This window comes from Prunus persica, chromosome G4, assembly GCF_000346465.2.
Source record: "Prunus persica cultivar Lovell chromosome G4, Prunus_persica_NCBIv2, whole genome shotgun sequence".
Classification (NCBI taxonomy): Eukaryota; Viridiplantae; Streptophyta; class Magnoliopsida; order Rosales; family Rosaceae; genus Prunus; species Prunus persica.
Genome location: NC_034012.1, coordinates 11,787,295 through 11,807,924, shown reverse-complemented (window position 1 = coordinate 11,807,924; position 20,630 = coordinate 11,787,295). Strand labels below are relative to the sequence as shown.

General features: G+C 38.9%; 2 pseudogenes; one reads left to right on the top strand and one right to left on the bottom strand.

Moving 5' to 3' along the window:
- Positions 4,908-7,447, bottom strand: LOC109949029 (annotated as a pseudogene).
- On the top strand, positions 18,658-20,383 carry LOC18779201 (annotated as a pseudogene).

Genomic DNA, 20,630 nt, shown 5'->3' with positions numbered 1-20,630 from the left:
TCTTCTGCACAACTTTCCACCCGCTCCCGGCTTTAGGGTCATCTAGATACACAATTTGGGATGCCATGTTTGCCAAAATGTACGGGTCGTCATCATACCAAGTTCTGTTAATGTTCACAGACAGTACTCCATGGTCGATTTTAACACTTCCCGCCCTATTTGGGTTGGTATCGAACCATCAACACTTAAACATGATGACTTGGTATCGATCTTTGTAAAGCAATTGCACGACAGTTGTCAGTTTGCCATAGAAATCAATGTCCGTACTTTCGCCTGCACCTGGGACATGGACACCGCTGTTTTGCGTACACAACTTGTCATCTCGTGCGGCCCCCAAAAATTTGACGCCGTTAACATTATAACCCGAGAACAATTCAGCGCGAATTGGGCCGAACGCCAAGTTATATAACTCATCACTGTAAGTGAGGGAATTCGATGATTTCAATTTATTCACCTAATAGTATACAAAACCATTGACATGTTAGTCTGACAAAATTAAATACTACAATTTATATTTGTCAATTACAAAACACTTATAACTTACAGAATCCAAAAACCATTGTGGAAATAATTCACGGTGTTTCCGGGCAACCAAATGTGATGGATGTTCTCGCTTCATCATCTGTTCATGCTCATCTAAGTAGGCCATTATCTCATCACAATTGTTCAGTACGAACCAATGCGCTACCTCCATGTCATTTCTAGAAAACGACTCTCCTCGTCCAGGATCTCCAAATGGTCGTGCGCTTTGGGCAAAAACAGAAAGTTTTTCATTTCTCATACCTCCGTCATTATTGCGTTGAGGACGATTGAAAACCGTCTCCACATCTTTTAAATACATTCCACAGAAAGTAAGCGACTCATATTGAACCCAAGCCTCTATAATTGATCCTTCGGGCTTTGCCCTGTTGCGTACACTTTTTTTCAGCTCTCCGAGAAGCCTGCCAAAATAAAACGATATGATACAAATTAGCAAAGTGTCGATAATGATGCATACACAAATGATAAAGATAATATACCTTTCTATTGGATACATCCAGTGATAGTTGACAGGACCAACATGCAATGCCTCTTCTGGCAAGTGAACCATCACGTGCATCATACTTGTAAAGAAAGCTGGAGGAAATATCATCTCAAACTTGCATAGGACTTGGACAATGTCATGGCGCAACTGAAACATGTCTGTCCTTCGTAATGTTTTTGCCGTCAGTTAGGAAAAAAATCTGGATAACAACATGATTGGCTTCACTACATCTTCCGGCAGTAGGTGTCGAATACCCACAGGAAGTAGGCGTTGCATAAACACATGGCAGTCATGGCTCTTAAGTCCAGTAAATTTACCCCCATCGACATTCACGCAACGTGCGATATTAGAAGCATACCCATCGGGAAATTTGACAGACGATACAAACTTTAGAAACTCTTTTTTGTCATTCGGTTTCACAGAAAAGAATGCAAGATCCCTTCTAGCTTTATCACTGTCCCTATTCATCCATAAACCCCTTCGTATGCCCAATCTTTCCAAATCAAGACGAGCTTTGATCGTGTCCTTCGTCTTCCCCTCGATATCTAGAATCGTGCCCACCAATGTGTCGAATACATTTTTCTCAACATGCATCACATCTAGATTGTGCCTCAATTTCAGTTTTGACCAATATGGGAGCTCAAAAAACATAGGCTTGTGCGTCCAGTTCAAATGTGTAGAAGGTCTGGTTCGACTAACTGTTTTCCCGAACGGAGCAAAATCCAAACAGTTCAGCTGTTCCAAGATCTCATCACCAGATCATTCTCTAGGTCTGAGGCGACGCTCTGTGTTCCCGTCGAACTCTTTATCTTTTTCTCGCCACTCGTGGTCCCATGGCAACCATCTCCGATGACCAAGGTAACAAACTTTTCCCGCATGCCAACCAGAAGTTACATCTTCCTTGCATACAGGACATGCCATATAACCCTTTGTGCTCCACCCAGAAACCATTGCATATGCTGGAAAATCATTCACAGTCCACATAACTGCTGCTCGCAAAGTGAACATCCTCCCAGTTGATTTATCGTACGTGCGAACACCGTTTGTCCATAAATCCTTCAGCTCATCAACCAGAGGCCTTAAGTACACATCAATTGACCTGCCAGGATCCTCAGTTATCAAAACAGTCATCATCATGTATTCTTTTTTCATGCATTTCCAAGGCGGCAAATTATATGGGAATGCGAAAATCGGCCAAGTGCTGTGGTGTTGGTTTAGAACCCCATACGGATTGAATCCGTCAGTGGCAAGTCCCAATCTAACATTTCGGGGATCAGCAGCAAACTCGGGGAACGTTCGATCGAACTCTTCCATGCCTCCCCATCTGCAGGATGCCGCATCACATCATCGTCTACCCGTTTTTCCTTATGCCATCTCATGTCTGTGGCAGTATGCGTCGACATATACAATCGCTGCAACCTAGGTTTAAGGGGCAGATAACGCATGACTTTTTGTGGTATCTTAGTCGTTCTATTTTGGGATGTCATTTTGAACCTCGACTCATTGCATATCGGGCATGTATCCAACGTTTCATGCTCTTTGTAGAATAACATGCAATTGTTTTTGCAAGCGTGGATTTTTTCATAACCCAATCCAAGACCATGCAACACCTTCTGTGCATGTTTATGGTCTTTCGGCAAACAATTGTCCGTCGGAAGCATTCTCTTGAAAACCCCCAAAAAGTAATCGAAACACAAGTTCGACATACGATACTTTATTTTTCCGTGCATTAGCTCCACAATGGCAGTGAGAACGGAAAAGCTCTCGCACCCCGGGTATAACTCTTGGTTGGCATTTTTTAACAGTTTTTCATACTGTTCAAACTCCGCACTGTTTATTGGTGTAGGCACGTCATCTTCCCCTTCCTGATTGATGTTGGTCGATGCGAATGGAAAAGCATCCTGTATAATACCCATGACTTGATCATTAGGATCCACAATAGGTTCAACATTGTCCACTCTTGGGGCATTTGAAGACGAAGCATGGTCTACTTGTTCGCCGTGAAGGTTCCAAATGCTATATGTTTCAATCATTCCATTCCTTACTAAATGAAATCCAACATTTTCAATTGTCTCCCACAACGTGTTGTTACACCTCCTACAATGACAACAAATTCTAGTTGCACCCGGGTTGTGTCTACGTGCAAACTCAATAAAATCCTCGATTCCATCCAAGTATTCGTCTGCGCATCTATTCGGGTTCTGTATCAACCTTCTGCTCATAATTCCTGAAACCACAATCATGACACAACAATCACAACAACTTCATACAAAGTTATAATGTCACCTTATGCCTCCGGTAAGGGCCCTATCCCATTTGGGAATGCATAGTCCTGTCACGTAACCTACGGCTACATGAGATTAGATTTCGACGTGGATTAATTTCGGCAGCATCTCGACATAGTTCTTGAAGTGGGCATAGGTATAAATACCTACGTACCACCCGAAGAACGTACCGAGATGACACCGAAATCTCCACAATCGAAACCTAATCTTGTAGCCGAAGATTATGTGACAACACTATGCATTACCAAACTGTCCAAATAATGGGACAATTCAAGAATTAATTGGACCGCAGTCATGCCTTACGCATCTATGCACGAAATCCAACTAATCTCGAAAGGGAAATTACGTGTTACTAAACATAAAAATAAAAGTACGAAGTTAATTTCAATTAACTTCGTACATCACAACACATTGTGCTACGTCACGCACAATTTCACAACATTATACATATAACTTCACAAAAAAATTACAAACATAACAAACAAACTTTTACAATAACATACCTTCTCAATCGTTCTCCACCAATCACTAATCACAAATATCCCTAACGAGAACAAAATTAATAGCGTTAGTATGAATTTACATTAATACATTTAAACTAACGACAAAAAATACATACCTAATGAACGTACTGAATTCACAGCAGAGCAGCGGCAGGGGGAGTGAGAGAGAGGCATAATGCAATTTTTGCATTCTGCCTCTGCAATGGCAGATACTAATTTGAAGAATAAGGACTTTGCGCGACGAACAACTGAATTCGTCGCGCAAAATGCCGTCGCAAAAACCCACTTTTCCGTCGCACAAAACAACATTTCCGTCGCGCAATTACGTGTCGACATCAGCTTTTTTGCGCGACGAACAATATGATTCGTCGCACAAACTTTCGTCGCGCAAATAATATTTTTCGTCACGCAAATTATTAATTTCATCGCGCAAGAACGCACCGGCATTAAACTTTACGCGACGAAGATAAATCCGTCGCGCAAAAAAAATTTATCCACCCTTCATTTTGGCGCCAAAAATAAGTATCGCTCGTTTTCTTACGCGACGTACATTTTTTCGTCGCGCTAAGTTGTCTTTTGAGACGAAAACTCTCGTCGCGCAAATTTTTTTACTGCCAAAAAAAGGAGCCAATTTTCTGTCCATCTTTACGCGACGAACGCTTAGAATTGTCGCGCAATATTGTCATGCGCGACGATTTTTGTCGTCGCGCAAGATTTTGGCGCCAAAAAAAAAACTGGGTTTTTGTCCACTACCTTTGCACGACGAAATTAATTTAGGTCGCGCATAGATGGTTTGCGCGACGAATCTGTTTGTCGCGCTAGTTTTCTGTTGTTTGCCCGACGGAATTTTTTTTCGTCGCAATAGTGCTTTTTACGCGACGAAAAAATATTCGTCGCGCAAATAGTAAATCGTAGTAGTGAGGAGGAGTGTTGACGTGAGTCTCCTAATTAATCAAGGAGATTTACTTCCTTGATTAATTAAGGGATTTACTTTCCTATTTTTATATAGTTGATAAATTATTGTTTAATTAGGAGATACTTTCCTAATTTTTTACTGTATCTAATTCCTTGTATAGCACCTTATAAACTCTTATATATACCTCCTTATGGAGAAAAATAAAGTTAACCTAATACATTCAAACCATATTCATATTTTAGCATGTTGGTCGAAATAATGTCATCCATGAGCCTGAAAATAGTGTTTGCAGCTCTGACAATTTTGGGGTCATTGAGCAACCACTCAAATGACTCATTCGTTACAATATCTCCCATGCCAAGTAAAGAGATGGTTGTAAGGAAGGTGTAACTTATAGAAACCGTTGCAACACTCATATACTCCTCCATGCTTGGAATTCGGCCTTCGTGGAGCCACCGGGCCTCATTGAAATAGGATCTAGCTTGATCTTTCATCTGAGGCATATATACCAGTGAAAAATGATCAATTGCGCAAGATCGAAAGTGTACTTTATTTTGAAATAAAGCAAATTAAGTTGTGCGTATATCCAGAATGTTTTACATATACAGCTTGTATTGCATAAGGAACTCGGTATGATCTTCCTTCCTTGACCATCTCCTCCTCAATTTCATTGAAAAGATTCAAGAGTGCCTGGTAAAATATTTTCATGTAGTCCGGGAGTTCATTACTGCAATTGAGATCCCACCTGAAACAGATAATTAAAGTAGGAGAGTTTTGAGACAAATTAAATGAATATTGTCTAACAAAAACAGCAATAATTAATTGTTCATTTCAAATTATAACCTGTCAATTGCTTCAGTAAAGATCACTAGTTCTTCAAATGTGCCAAATGCATCGTAGATATCATCCAATATCGTTAGCAAGACACTCACTTTCGTCATAATTTTTCTCCCCACAGAATACTGAGGCTCAAAATACACTCCCACTATCCAAAAGTACAACTCCACCATCCTATCTCTTGCAAATGGCAGCTTCCTTTCAAGGTCAAGTGCTCGACACCACCTAAACATTTATGTAAATATATTACTCCCAAATTGAACTTTGCAAAGTAGATCCCTCATGTCATGCACACAGATATAATTAAAAGAGAGACTTCATTATATTACCTAGTAATATCTTGTAGCTCCTTTTTGTGTAAAGGCTGAACAAGATTGAAATCTAACTTTGCAAGTTTCAACAAGCACTCATTATGTGAAGCTTCGTCTTGGTAGATCGATATGTAACGCCTGGCACCTAATCTCTCTAGAGTTTTTCTCAGAGGTCTCGCTAAGGCCTGAGTTATTTGTGCAGCCAATGGACTGCTTACAGGGGTTGTTGCGGACTCAAGGTGAGTGGTGGTGAAAGTGAGAGCCTCTTCTCTCCATGCACCCTCAGATGTGTTGCTTCATAAAAGCTTAGCATGCCAGACATATCAGCAATTAAGCTTTCTTTGAAGCTACCATTTTCATCTTTGAACTTGTTGAATATATCTGGTTTTGATGGTCAAAAAATGGACAAAAAGATAAGAACTAGAATAATAGTAGCCCAAGTATATCAATTAATTTCTATACAAACGTACCACATGAAACATTATGTCCATGTTGTCTGAGTAGTCGAAAACAAAGAGCAACATTGTATAGATCACCATCATCATCACTGTCATGGTCATGAAGTGTAGTATGCATGCATTCCAGTGCTTCTTCTATTTCTCTTTCGAAATGGTATGCCACGCCAAGGCGCTGGATTGCATCGATTAGCTTGAGCTGATGTGAAAGATCACCTGCACTAGTTGTGAATACTTCCCTCCTCACAACTTCTCTTAGTTCGTCAACCTGCCCTTGCTTATGAGCATGAGTTATCTGCAGCAACAAATTAAATGAGTAAAAACATGTCGAAGAAGAGTCATAAAAAGTTATCTATGATATGTGCATGCATGATATCCATTACATACCATGTCTTGTGAATCATCATAATTGATGAACTGATCTCCCCAAATGCTTGGGTGAAAATTTGCTGTCCTACGAGCAATTTCATCTGGCTTAGCATTTTGTGGTTGAGCTGCTGAACCAACTTGGACAGACATAGTTTGCACGCTTTAATTTATAATATTATATTCTTAAATATAAATTGTCCTCCGCTCATAATATAACATGTGAATTAAATTAGTAATCACCTAACAATATGGCAGTCATAACCAGTACTTAGAAACAATATAAGCCACGTGTATGTTGATTGCCTTTTGTTGTCACAAATTTCGCCTTGTTCTAGGACCTGTCACATTTGAAGGAAATGAAAAAAATGGCCCTGACCCATACCAGTTACTAGACTAGGAAGAGAACTCTTTTGAACACCACTCTTATTTCTTTGGACACCCGCTTTATGATTTGAACATGCTCTCAACACCTAAAACAAATTAGCATTCTTCCAAGAATGCTTATACTTTTACTTATTTAAAATATTTTTCTTTGAACACTTGAAATGTGTCCAAAAAAGCACCTGAAATCTGAATGAGCCCTTGGATATAATAGAAGAATTAGAATGGAGAGAGAGTACACGGCTTGGTGGATATAGAACACGATATTGGCCTTCTCGTGAGTTTATAAGACAACAGTCTAATTGGCCTTTTATAGATCTTGGGCTTCTTGCTTGATTGCTTTTGTCGATGGTTTATTCATATGAGACGAGACTTGAAGCCTACTTATAATAGAGGTGGAGCACCCGACTTGCCTAAGTCGCTTTCCTCCTCCAGCCACAACTTTATACTCGTGTCTAGAATTAGGTTAGTACAATATCTTAGTGGGAAATCTCCATATCATGGACCGACACCATTTCCACAATTACTAACCACATGCATGTGTTGTAGCTTATTTTGTTTTTTTTGAAAAATGAACCTAAATTACAAAGAAACCCACGTGGGATTTGTGAACCTAAATTATTAAAAATATTTAATTAACAACACACCTAAGAAATCAATTAAGATTGGGTCATTGACAAGACAGATTATCTCTTTAAGGGTCCAACGTGACTCAGGATCAGATTTGCTTTTGTTTTTATTTTTATTTAGGTAGTCAACGTGACTTGTGATCATATTTGTTTTTATTTTTGTTTTTATTTAAATTTTTTCTTCGTTTGGGTCCCTTGAGCAAGCTATGAGATTTTTGATGAAGGTATACATATATGCGGATAATGTGACTCATGATTAGATTTGTTTTTGTTTTTATTTAGGTTTTTTCTTCTATTGTGTCCCTTGAACTGTGAGATTTTCAATGAAGGTATACATGGGCAACATTTGTGTTTACTGTTGTAAACAAATCATTGCAGCAGAATCCTCAATAATGCTATGGATATCTATTAACGTATATATGCATACCTTCATTGAAAATCTCACATTTTCAAGGGACACAATAGAAGAAAAATGAAAGGACCCGTCCCGAATTTTCTCAAAACCCGAGACGAACCTTTTGGAATTCCTGACATCACCCTGATGCCAGGCCCACTTACTAAAAACCGAGACTTCCTGCCGAAATTTCGGCAGAGTCTCCCCTATAAATTGGACATTTCCCAAAATTTATACCTGCATAAAAACGCATTTAATATTCCCAACTGGCAGCATGCACAATCTAATTTCATGCAATTCACACAAATGGCCTTCGGCCTTTCAATAATTCCTCAAACGACTACCAAACAGTTCAATTACAATTTCTGACTAATATTTAGTCTGCGGCTGCACCTAATAACCTTAGGCTGCCTACGTACCCTCCTTGAGGGATCAAGCCACACGTAGTTCTTCCCTAAAACCCAATTCCACACTTGGGCGATACCTTATTTCATTTCTTTGTATTTCATATAATCTCCCCATACGCCGGTACAACCAACGCCACGTATGGGGCCTGTCAACACGCCGGATAACCTACGCCACGTGCGACCATGCCATACTATCATAATATCTCCCCATACGCCGGTACAACCAACGCCACGTATGGGGTCTGTCTCAACGCCGGATAACCTACGCCACGCGAGACCTGCACATCATATCACATAACTCCCCATACGCCGGTACAACCAACGCCACGTATGGGGCTTGTCCCAACGTCGGATAACGTGCACCACGCGGGACCTCAACATCATATCACAAATCTTCCCATACGCCGGTACAACCAACGCCACGTATGGGGTCTGTCGACACGCCGGATAACCTACGCCACGTGCGACCTCAGCACAATATCACAATATCTCCCCATACGCCGGTACAACCAACGCCACGTATGGGGCCTGTCTACACGCCGGAGAACCTACGCCACGTGAGACCTGAACATCATATTACAAATCTCCCCATACGCCGGTACAACCAACGCCACGTATGGGGTCTGTCCCAACGCCGGATAACCTACGCCACGTGGGACCTAACTTTCACTTGGTGGTGCTTGTAGTAAATCCAAAGTCCGAGGAGGTACCTAAGGTAGTGCGTATAGCACTCCAAACTGACATTCTAGACTCTGTTGTACCCTTGTACAACCATATATAATTATAATTGTATAAATTAATTCTAATATTGTGTAACCCTCCACAATCATCTAGTACCCGATAATCCCCCCTAGAAAGGTGAGATTACTCCGGGAGACTCACGGTCAACCAAGGGTCAAACTACTCTAACCCTGGTCCAACGGACCTGCAGAACCCACGACCTCCAATTTCCGATCCGAAAGTCTCTATGGGTTCTACCAGGTATAGGACACTTGTCCTGCGACTTTGGTTCAGATCGGACGGTCGAATTTCTCACGATCGCACGATCCGACGGTTAATATAAAATATAAACTTAAAATTATTATTCGGAACATCCGGGGCTCCGATTCACGATCCGTGAATTCCTACACGATCCTAGAATTACCTAGATTAACATATATTAAATTTGGGACCATCCAACGGTCCCAACCTATCGAACCCGGATAACGCACAATATGCGAATATCCGTTCGATAGTCAAACGAAGTCCGAATTGAGATCCGTGAAATCCTACGCACTCGTGACAACCTAAGGATCTCAACGGAACACAGTGCTAATTTTTATACAGTGTCCACGCGCCGCCGCACGCGCCGGCAGCGCGTGGTGCCCAAAGCGATAACGCTTCGCCGGAAAATCTCAAAACCACGGCTCCAAACTCCTACCCTAGGTATAACACCCTGTTTGGAGCCACTTTTGTTCTTGGACCTACCCCAAAAGGTGGCCGAAAATGGCCGATCACGGCGGCTGAAGTTCGGCCGATTTTCAATTTGAAAATCGAGTTAGTTACGCTAAGAATCGATCTAATCCTACCCAACAGGCAGCTAGAGCATGAAAAATAGGTGAGAAACCATACCTTGCTCGTCGGATTTGGTGGCCGGAGGAGGGAGATCGACGGCTTTGAAAATCCGGCGACATTCGGGCGAAAATCGCCATTTTCCGGCGGCTGGAGCGGCGGCCGATGTCGGGGATGGGCTGGGTCGTGACGCCGAGGTCGAGCCGGTTCTTTTGGCACCGGCCCCGTCCGCAGCCGCGGCCGGTGGCCGGAGTTACGAGGAGAGAGAGAGGAGAGGCCGACGGGAGAGAGAGAGAGGAGAGAGAGAGAAAAAAAAATCTGAGTTTTTATAAAAATTTCATTTCGAAATATTTACGATTGTGCCACTGGGCTTCTTTTGACCATATCTCTCTCGTTACAACTCCGATTCGAGCCCACTACGTGTCTATGAACTCGTCTCAGTACGACCTATCCAGAAATACAAGTCACGGCCCCAAACTCTCTCCGGTTAAAAATATAACTAAAATACCCTTAAATAATTAAAGAATTAAATAAGGGTTAAATTTGGGAAAATTTGGGGTCGGGGTGTTAAAAAAAAACCTAAATAAAAACAAAAACAAATCTAATCATGAGTACCGTTATCCCCTTAAAAGGGCAATATGTCTTGTCAATGATTGTCTCCTAAAAGAGGCAATAGTAAAAACAAATCTGATCATGAGCCACTGGCCTAATCTTAATCTGGAATTGAAAATTGACAGAGAAACAGGATACAAGGAAAAATCTTGAATTAAATGATTTTATAAAAATTACAACAGACAAGTTAATTGAATCAGTTCAAATAAGAAACTGGATAGTTGAAAACAAGTCAAAATGGTACAAAACACTTGTCACTCATTGATTCTACAAATTGACTAAAGAAAGACAAATAAATCAAAGGAAATAAACAAGCCCAAAAGTTATCGCGAAAAATGCATGCATATTGCATAATATGAACAACTATTGAAAGCAACGTATCTGAATCTAGATAGCTCCAAAATTATTGTTTAGATATCTCAAGGTAAGCCATTTGAGTATATCCATTAAATACAAAAGGATCAAGTCTGGTTAAACCAAGTTGTTGTAATAAGACATGAGTATCTTGGATGGGGTCCCAATTATAGAAGGGTGGGATCTTTTTATGGGATTTGGTATTTATGTCACCCACTTAAAAGTCTCACACAATACATCATTTAACGAAATACCTCAAAATCGGTAAGTTTTTTAATACCACCGTATTTTTTTTTATCTTTTAAAAGTCCTAATTAAATACCACTAGACTGGGATTGATTATTTAAAAATTCTAATTAAATACCAATAGATTTTTTTTTATTACTTAAAAATCTTGATTAGATTGTAATTACATGATTTTAAAATAATAGATTTCAGCATGATTTTTAATTACATGATTTTTTTTTATGATTTTAATAGATTGTTATTACAAGATTTTACTTATAATTTTAATTGACGTAGGACTTTTTTGTATTCTCCAAAGTAGATTTGGCCGAAGTGTAAATTTCATTCGGGTTAGCCATCTTCCATCCATTAGTTAAAGGGCGCTAAGCCTTTAAAGAAACAGAAAGTTGAAGTTACACCAATCTTAGCTCAAATTATCATTACTATGTGTCATGTATGGATTTCTTCAAAATCATCCTTTTCTAGAGCTAAAACCATAGCGGTCCCAAAATTCAAACATAAGTGTCATTAATTGAATAGATAACTGTCACTAAACTTAATAAGCGCCACAAAAACGAGCCACACACTTAACCTGCAACCGTACCCAAAATCATTATTGCATGGTAAAATAAAAACCAAATAGTATGTGTTCCACTTCAAATGCACAGGTTTTGGTATAAATGTTTTTGGGTATGAACACGTTTTGATATATCACAACTACATAATTTCAAATAAACTTAATTACCTACATGAATTCAAATAAATTTAATTAACGACGGCAATAGAGTATAATTCAATTGATTGAGTTCGTTTATATCCGTCAATGGAATAGAAGTTTGAACTCCCAAATGCTCATTGAATATTTGTGTAAACCCCCCCTCTTCCAATCACTTATACTAAAAAAACTTAATTAACAACACACGTAAGAAATCAATTAAGATTGGGTCATTGACAAGACAAATTGTCTCTTTAAGGTGCTAGCGTGACTTAGGATCAGATTTGTTTCTGTTTTTGTTTAGGTTTTTTTCTTCTTTTGGGTCCCTTGAGCAAGCTATGAGATTTTCGATCAGGGTATCCATACATGCGTTAATAGATATCCATAGCATTACTGAGGATTCTGCTGCAATTGTTTACAACAATTAACACGTATGTTGCATATGTTTTAGTCTTACTTTTGCTCTTCTACTTACTTTCTGTATAAAAAAGGCTAAGATTTTGAAACATTTGTTTTCCTTGACTAATTAGAAATTAACTAGGGTTTGGTGGATATAACCGTGGTTGACATTATGTAAAGTAACAGAAAAACTATTATTAATCCTCATATTATGAATAAATTATTCTATGTAACTGTCATACCACTATGTGATGTTACAACTCTTGTTATTATGTGTTTAATTTATACTTTCAAATATGAATTGTCGTCTGCTCATATTATAACACGTGAATTAGTAACTATGTAACAATATGACAGTCATACTCAAATATTTTTCCATGTTACTATAATATCTTGTGCTAGCAAAGGCAGACATGCTCCAGATGTATGTTGATTGTGTTTTGTTGTTATAGGAAACGTCATATTTGAACGAAATGACAAAAATATCATCGACATATACTAGTCAATAATAGAACACTCTTAGAGCACGTCTAATGGAAGGGCAAGGGGCTAGGTGCTGTTTTAGCCCCTCAAAATGGACTATTCATAAAATTTAGCCTCTTAAATTTTTTAGGGAAATAGCTCTAAATGCCACTATTTTTATAATTGTAACTGAAAATACCACCCTTTTTAAAAAAATTTAGAACTATAACCTATAAATATATATTTATTGTCCCCTTATTGCACACATATCACTTTTGCTGAAGTTCTCTATCAGTTTTGCTGAAGTTCTCTCTCAGCTCTCTCTCTTGGCTCCGTCTCTCAGTTTCTCTTCACTCTTTCGTCGTTTTGCTCTCACTCTCTCATCTCTTGTCGATCAGCTCTCACTCTCTCGTTGCTCAGCTCTCAATCTCTCGTCGCTCAGCTCTGACTCTCTCTTCTCTCTTCCTCTCCTAGCGAAATCTGTTCATCGAAGCTCAACTCCATCATTCACCTTGAACAGGTACGGTTCATCGTCATTTTCTTACAGTTTAAGGGTTTCTCTGAAGTTGGTTTAGGGTTTATGCATTTCTATGAAATTGGTTCGGGGGTTTGTTCAAAATTGGTTGAAGGTTTAGGGGTTTCTCTGAAATTGGTTTAGGGGTTTCACTGAAATTGGTTTTGGGGTTTCTCCGAAATGATCTTAGTATGATGATTCCTTGTTTGAAACAGTGAATGGGTTTGTTCTTTGTGGACTGATGCTTGCACTGCTGTTGTTTTGCTGTTGCTATTGATGTCGTATTGTTGTTTTTTTGCTAGTGTATTGCTAATGTAGTGATGTTGTGTTGGCATTTTAGTGCTGTTGTATTTTTAGTTTATTATGGTTTTATTATGGTTTTTGTAGCAGTTATTGATTGGTATTTGGTGGCTTACTATGGGTCTTTATGACCATTGCATTTAACCTTCTTACAAGTCTAATCGGTATGTATTTTCTTTGTTGAAGATGATATCTAAAGTCTAAGACAATTAACCTGTGTATATCATTTTGAACTTGTAAACTCCCAACCATATCATACTTTTTGTTTGAGAATAATGCTTGTTAATTTGACATATTTTTTTATAACTCTGTTTACTAACTTTAGGGCTTGCATATTGGATATGGATAAGTTTTCTTTAGAACTATATGTGGTGTAATATGAGTTCTTTAAAAGTTTGTTCTTTTGTGCTTGATCATTGTTTGCTTAAAAGAAAGCGGGAAATGAGGGAAGATGGGAACCTACCACCAGCAGGTGTGGTTTAGAGAAATGGGGACATTGATTTTGCTATAAGCTAACTCTTTAAGCTTTTGCTTTTCTTGTTTGTGTATGGATACTTAGAGAACTTTGTTTCTGAGGAGAACTTATAATTTTGTAATTGTACATGTCTTACAAACATTTTATACAGTTTTGATGGTTTATTTACTAATTTATCTTTGATATCGATAAAGCAGAGAATACATACAGACCTCTTATTTTGTTAAGAAAAAACTGAAGGGATGGTGCCAATTTCATTCATTTTCTTACATTTGAAAGGAGGGCCATAGTGGAGTCATTATTGTGGTTGCCACTAATTCATAGGATGTTCCATTACACTATACCTTGAAGTCAATCAATTCTTTCCCGATGTATTCTTGTTTTTTAAAACTCTTTCTAGTCAGATAGATTTCTATCGTTAGTCTTGAATTGTTCTCAATTAGGCTTGTGCTACCGCACATTCTCATTCTAGCTGAAGCTGTCTCATGATTATCTGGTGTGTTGAGATGTGTCTTTAGATATTATATTATGCAGGAGTGGTAGAGTACTGGGTGTCTTCAGACGTGGCTTTGAGCTATTGAATTAGTAGGTTAGTTGTAAATAGCTGGGGTTTTGTTTATGCTCTGTATTTTTTGTTTATTTTTCACTTAATATCCTATAATAGGTTGTTGATAAGTGCTGATTGTTTATTGCTTGTTATTGTCTAGATTGCAACGGACTAAATTTTTTTTTTTATAATATTGGCATGCAGGGAAATATGGTTGCTCAAATTAAGTTGATGATTGCAGAGGAAGAAAAGTTCCAAGGAAAAGCATTGTCCCTATCCCATACGAAGACTGCAATCAGTACGATAAAGGAGAAATTCAGTGAACAACAGCTACAAAGGTTTGAAGAGAGTTGTTTTGGGCATCTCCTACTGATTGAGGACCTCAAGTGGACTTCGCCAATTGTCCACGGCTTGCTGCTGAGGAAAGCTGATCCAAAGACAGTTTCCCAACTGAACGGGATCAAAGTCATCGTTGGCAATAAGGCGATCCAATTCATGGCGCAGCAATTTTGCATCGTGACAGGGCTAAGGTTTGGAAACCTTCCCTTTATTCTGATTCCCACTAATGAGAACTGCTCATTGAAAAGGAAGTACTTTGGCAACGATAAAACTGTCAACCTTTTGGAATTAGAAAAAGGCCTTCCTCGAATGCGCTGATGCGGACGATGTATTGAAGCTCGGATTTGTATACTTTGCTGTGTTTGTGCTGTTGGGTAGTGAAAAACATGTCCACATTGACATGCGATATTTGAAGTTGGCGGAAGACCTTGAAGAGTTTGGGAAATATCCATGGGGTGTTATGTGTTATGCCAAGACAAATGCGTCACTTCTGAGGGCACTTTGTGCAGATTACCAGAGAGTGAAAGTGCCCAAAAAAGCTGTAAAAACAAAAAAATCTGAAAAAAAAAAAAGCAAAAACAACGGTAACTGGTAGACCAAGAGAGTACCACCTCAAAGGTTTTGCCTATGCACTTCAGGTGAGCAAATTTCCATTCATATTGAAGTTAAATTTCATTTGTTTACAGTGACTCATGTTTTATTCCTCAAACCAGATTTGGGCTTATGAGGTATTTCCAGCATTGGCTGCACTACATTTGGTGGTGCACGAAGATAATGCCTACATCTCTCGTTTACTACATTGGAGGAGCAATAGTTCGCCGTGTTTTTATGAGCTAATGAGCCAAGTATTCGAGAACCGTGAGGTTAGTTAAGTTTTTAATGATAATGTTAGGCATATGAAAATATAATATAATAAGTTTACTGATATGTATATTGTATGTGTAAATTGCAGGTTGATGTGCAACTTCTCCGACCATCTGTAATCGACAAGCAGCAGCCGTATTGGACTTGGGGTGACAGTGTTGACGACACTGAAGAACTTGTTGAGTTGTTTGGCGATGACACTGAACAAAAAACCAGCACTTCTGCCTCTGGAGATGAAAAAGATAAGGACATTGACGAAACTGCTAGCCTTCCGTCGTCTTCCAAGGCAAGCATTACATTTTTTCCAAGATATACGTCATAATACAATAGGAAAATAACTGCTGTATTGTTGCAATATATTTTGAAAATATTGTAACACTTGCATTATAACTGAATGCAGGGTACAGTCGCATCCACTGTGTTATGCACTTTGAAGCGTGACTTTCAAAGGACAAAGGATGAATTGGCCAAAGTTGCCATATCAAATCGAGCGCTTCGCAACAGAGTGCATCAGTTGGAAGACATGGTATGAAAGGAGTCATTGAAAGTTGAAAGAGAGTTCGAAAAAAATAAAAAGTGTGTGAAGGATTTCCGCAACACCCTGGCTTCAATTGAGCATTATTTTAAGGTGGAGATAGAGCAGCCGAAAAAATGAAATGGTGGGGTGAATGAAGGTGGAGAAGGACATGAGGACCTCGGTAGTCCTCATATGAATGAAGGAGGCGACAATGACTTGTCGCCATTACATGACTATGTTAGTCCGCCTACAGAACTGGCAGTAATGGAAACACAAGTCCCCGATGATAGAGCCGAACCTTCCGTAGCCATGGTAGTCGAAGAGGTAGAAATGGCCGCTTCAGTTCCTCACTTACAAGTGCATGAAGCAGCTGAGCAGGCACAATCCGAGAAGCTGCCTACCCCGGAAGATGTGGCCGGGTGTGACTAAATCTGCCAAAGAGTGTTGTCTTTGTTAGAAGATTGGAAAATGACTGAGAGTATGCCATCGGGAGGTCCGATGAATCCTCCAAGTCTACCCACAGTTAGTATGGCTGGTGATGAAGAAGGTAGTTCGAGTGTTGAAAAAAAAGAAGTGGAAGGTAAAGGGTGTAGACAGAAGCGCCCGGTGCAGACATTGTTGAGCCCATTTACTGATCCTTTGAGTAAGAAGAGGACGATGAGTGTGTCGGCTGCGACTGTCACCCCGCCATGTTTTGATCCATCAAAATCCCTGCCCATTGAAGATGTGAAGGCAGTAATAGAGTTTTGCACTGCCTGGAAAAACGATATCAGGTTAGGATTCTTTACCTTTGAAATCCAATCTTCATCCTATTCTAGTATGTAGTCATAGACTAATGAGAAAATGTAGAGTTTGCTTTAATATACATGTGTATTTTTGTCATCAACAAAGTCAGAATTATGAGATGACTACAAAAGTAACCGTTGCAAGTTTGCCTTTTGTAGTGCGGAGGTGCAGCTGGAATCATTTTCAGTGGGCGTTGATTTTTTCTACAGACTTATCAATGAAATGAAATGGATTAGCTCAAGGGTAAGAATACACAAAGCTTTACTTTATTACGATAATTCAATTGTTTTCTCACCTTTTTTAAGTGTACAGTTGTATGAAATTGTGCTGATATTATATGCGTCAACTTTCAGCACCTGGACATGGCAACCTTTCTTATCCAGAAAAGGCAACTCTCTCATCCGTTGGTATTTGGAACTGACTGGACAACGGCAGATTGTTGCTTGCAGGTAAACATGTTACCATGCTACATTCACTGCTTCATTTGCTTTCGGTTGTGATTTTCTAATATGCCTTCATTTCAATTTCTGCAGCAATTTCTAGAGCCGTTTAAACCGACTGCCAAGAAATGTGGATCGAAGAAGGCAGCTGCTTCAAACACCGTTGTCCTTCCACCCAGTAAGCTGAACAATATACATCACTATGTGCGCGGTACGTGGCAACACGGGTATGGCCAAGCTTGGACAAAAGTCCGAAAGGTCTATTTTCCATATAATCTTCAAGGGTCCCACTGGGTTGCAATCGAAATTGATTTCGTCAGACATACTGCAACTGTGTATGACTCCTATGTTGCTTTTACCAAATCTTCGAAGCTGGTTACACTTCTGCACCCTATTAGCGATACGCTGGCACGAGTGCTGTACGATATGCACTTTTATGAAGATTCTGAGGCTGAAGAGGTTAAGCAAAAGGGGCTGAAGATGTCAAGGTTTACGCCATTCTCAGTTTGCAGCATTGCAGATGTGCCACAACAACGAGATGGGTAAGCTTTGTGAATTTAGTGCAGTTTATCCAAATTTTACATAACTGCAGTTCTAATTTCCCAACTTATTGGCCTCACAGTACGTCTTGCAGAATCATGACCGTCAAATTCATCGAGCATCTCAGTGGATAAAGTTGACCCTTTGAAGATCAAATATTACCGACTGAAGCTTGCAATTGAGGGTTTAAGGGGGGAGGCATATTTATGAGGTAAATGTCTTAATGTCCGTGAATTCACCTCACTCTGGACTTGGGAATTCACTTTGCTCATTACTTATGTCAGGAACTCCTTTATATGAAGATGCAGACGTAGATGCTTTGCTGGGGGTACTTTATATGGTCATCCTGCCTTTTTGCTAGAGCTAGTTGGTTTAGTTATTATTGTGAGGTGTAATATTGTACAGTCTAGAAGCAGTGGCTAATTGCCTTACATGGCACACACACTGTTTCGATTTTGAAGGTTAACTATTTTGTACACCTCCATATATAAATATAGTTGCTCTTTATGGATGCTTTTGTAGCCATTGTTCACATTTTTTCTCTGTGGTTTTGGGAATCTATTACTGGACTTACTGAAGCATACAACTTTGTTAACATTTCTCCATTTAGTTTTGACTTAGTTCGTTTTAAATAATTTCGGCAGCAATTCCACTTTTCTGCTTAGCATTATGTTGTTATTTAAATTTGGAACCTCATACTGTGTTTGCTGATCTTAGCTGGAGTAGGTACCAATCACTCCTCTTTCAGCTTGCATACTGGATTAGTTTCCTTGTGTATTTAGCTGTATTCGATCTGAGTGATTGTTCTCTTTGTGCAGGGTATACTAGCACCATCCTGCGTAAGAATGGTAAATTATCTGAATTGATCGGTGAACTTCAGGTACCATTTTCATGATTTGTACTCTGCTTTGCTAATGGAACTCGCAGAACATTTGTATTTGGTGTTATTTTTGTATTAGTTTTCAATTTTGTAATGCATTTGGTAAACTAGGGTTTTGATCAGTTAGATAGTTTATTTATTTAGGAGCTTGTGTCTTGTTGCTCAAAAAATTGATGGATTTGTGTTTATTTCTGTTTTGTTTGCAGCCTTTGTTCAATAGAACCGGAGAACAATCAGAAGGTGACTTTTATGCGATTGCATCACAGGTATTGGAAAAACTGCTATAAATTTAGTGTCGAAGGATGCTTTCTCGTGTTCAATTTTTGTTTTTTGTAATGGATATCAATTTTCCTGTGTTACTTTGTTTTAGGTGCGCCGACTGGCAGCTGAGGTCCGGCAACTTGGCTCATCACTACAGAGAGCCGTCCTAAAGGGGAATGACAGCCAAATTGCAAGGTAGTTTACTTTCTCTTCTGTGTTCAAATGAATTCTTAGCATGCTTTGTGCTTTTTCCTCTTGCTTATAACCACTCAATGAATGCATGCTCCTGCCCTTACTTTTTGGTTAAGTTGTAAAACGATTAATTCCTTACACGTATGTATTTCATAATGCAATAGAAACATTTTATACTTGGTTATATTTTTTCTTTGATTTTTGTAATAGGTTTGACATCACTAATAATGCCAACAGCTACCTTGGGGGCATTGGGTTATGGTTACATGTGGTGGAAGGTATCCAGATGATATATTTATGTTCATATTATTTCATCCATTGGTTCTGTGAGTTGTTGTCTTCTTTAAGCAAATCTAATATTTGCTCTTCACAAATGGTTAGGGTCTAAAATTGTCAGATCTTTTGTATGTGACAAAGCGTAGTATGACTACTGCTGTTTCAAACTAGCATAAACATCTGGAGAGCGTGACAGAGGCTATTGCTGTAAGTTTCTTTTCAGCTGTCTATGCCAAAAAAAAAAAAATTCCTGTTTTGTTTGAGTTTCTGTTAATGGGACCATGTTTGTTCCCAACATCAAATAGATTTACAGCACTGATCAATATTACTTATAGAATTTGTATAAACAATTGAAATCACAGTATTAAACATTCTTATGCTGGACAGAACACAAAGAAGCACCTGACATAGAGAGTCCAGAATTTGGACGATAAATTGCTAGAGCAGAAATATATCGAAAGTCAATTCTGGACAATGTATGTCATTTTCTGCATATCATGAGCTTTTAGTTCTGAATTCATAATTCAAATTAAAAAACTTCTAGTTTGATGAGGCTTATCGATGAAACTTCTGACATTATCAATATGGAAGTAATAGGAGGAATGTCACAGCTGGTTGGTTGATTAGTATTATTGTTAGTCTGTGCGCTTGTGGAAAGTAATATGTGAACGTGAATTTGTAATTTCAAGCAATGCGGATGATGCATATATATAAAATATATAACTTTTGCATCTATAAATATTGTATGAGTTTTGCTTTATATGATGGGATGGTTTGGAGCTTGTCTCACCACCATGTTTGAACGAAGAAAATAAGAATAAAAGGGTAAAACTAAATGTTACTAATCACATGTTGTGTTTAAACCAAATG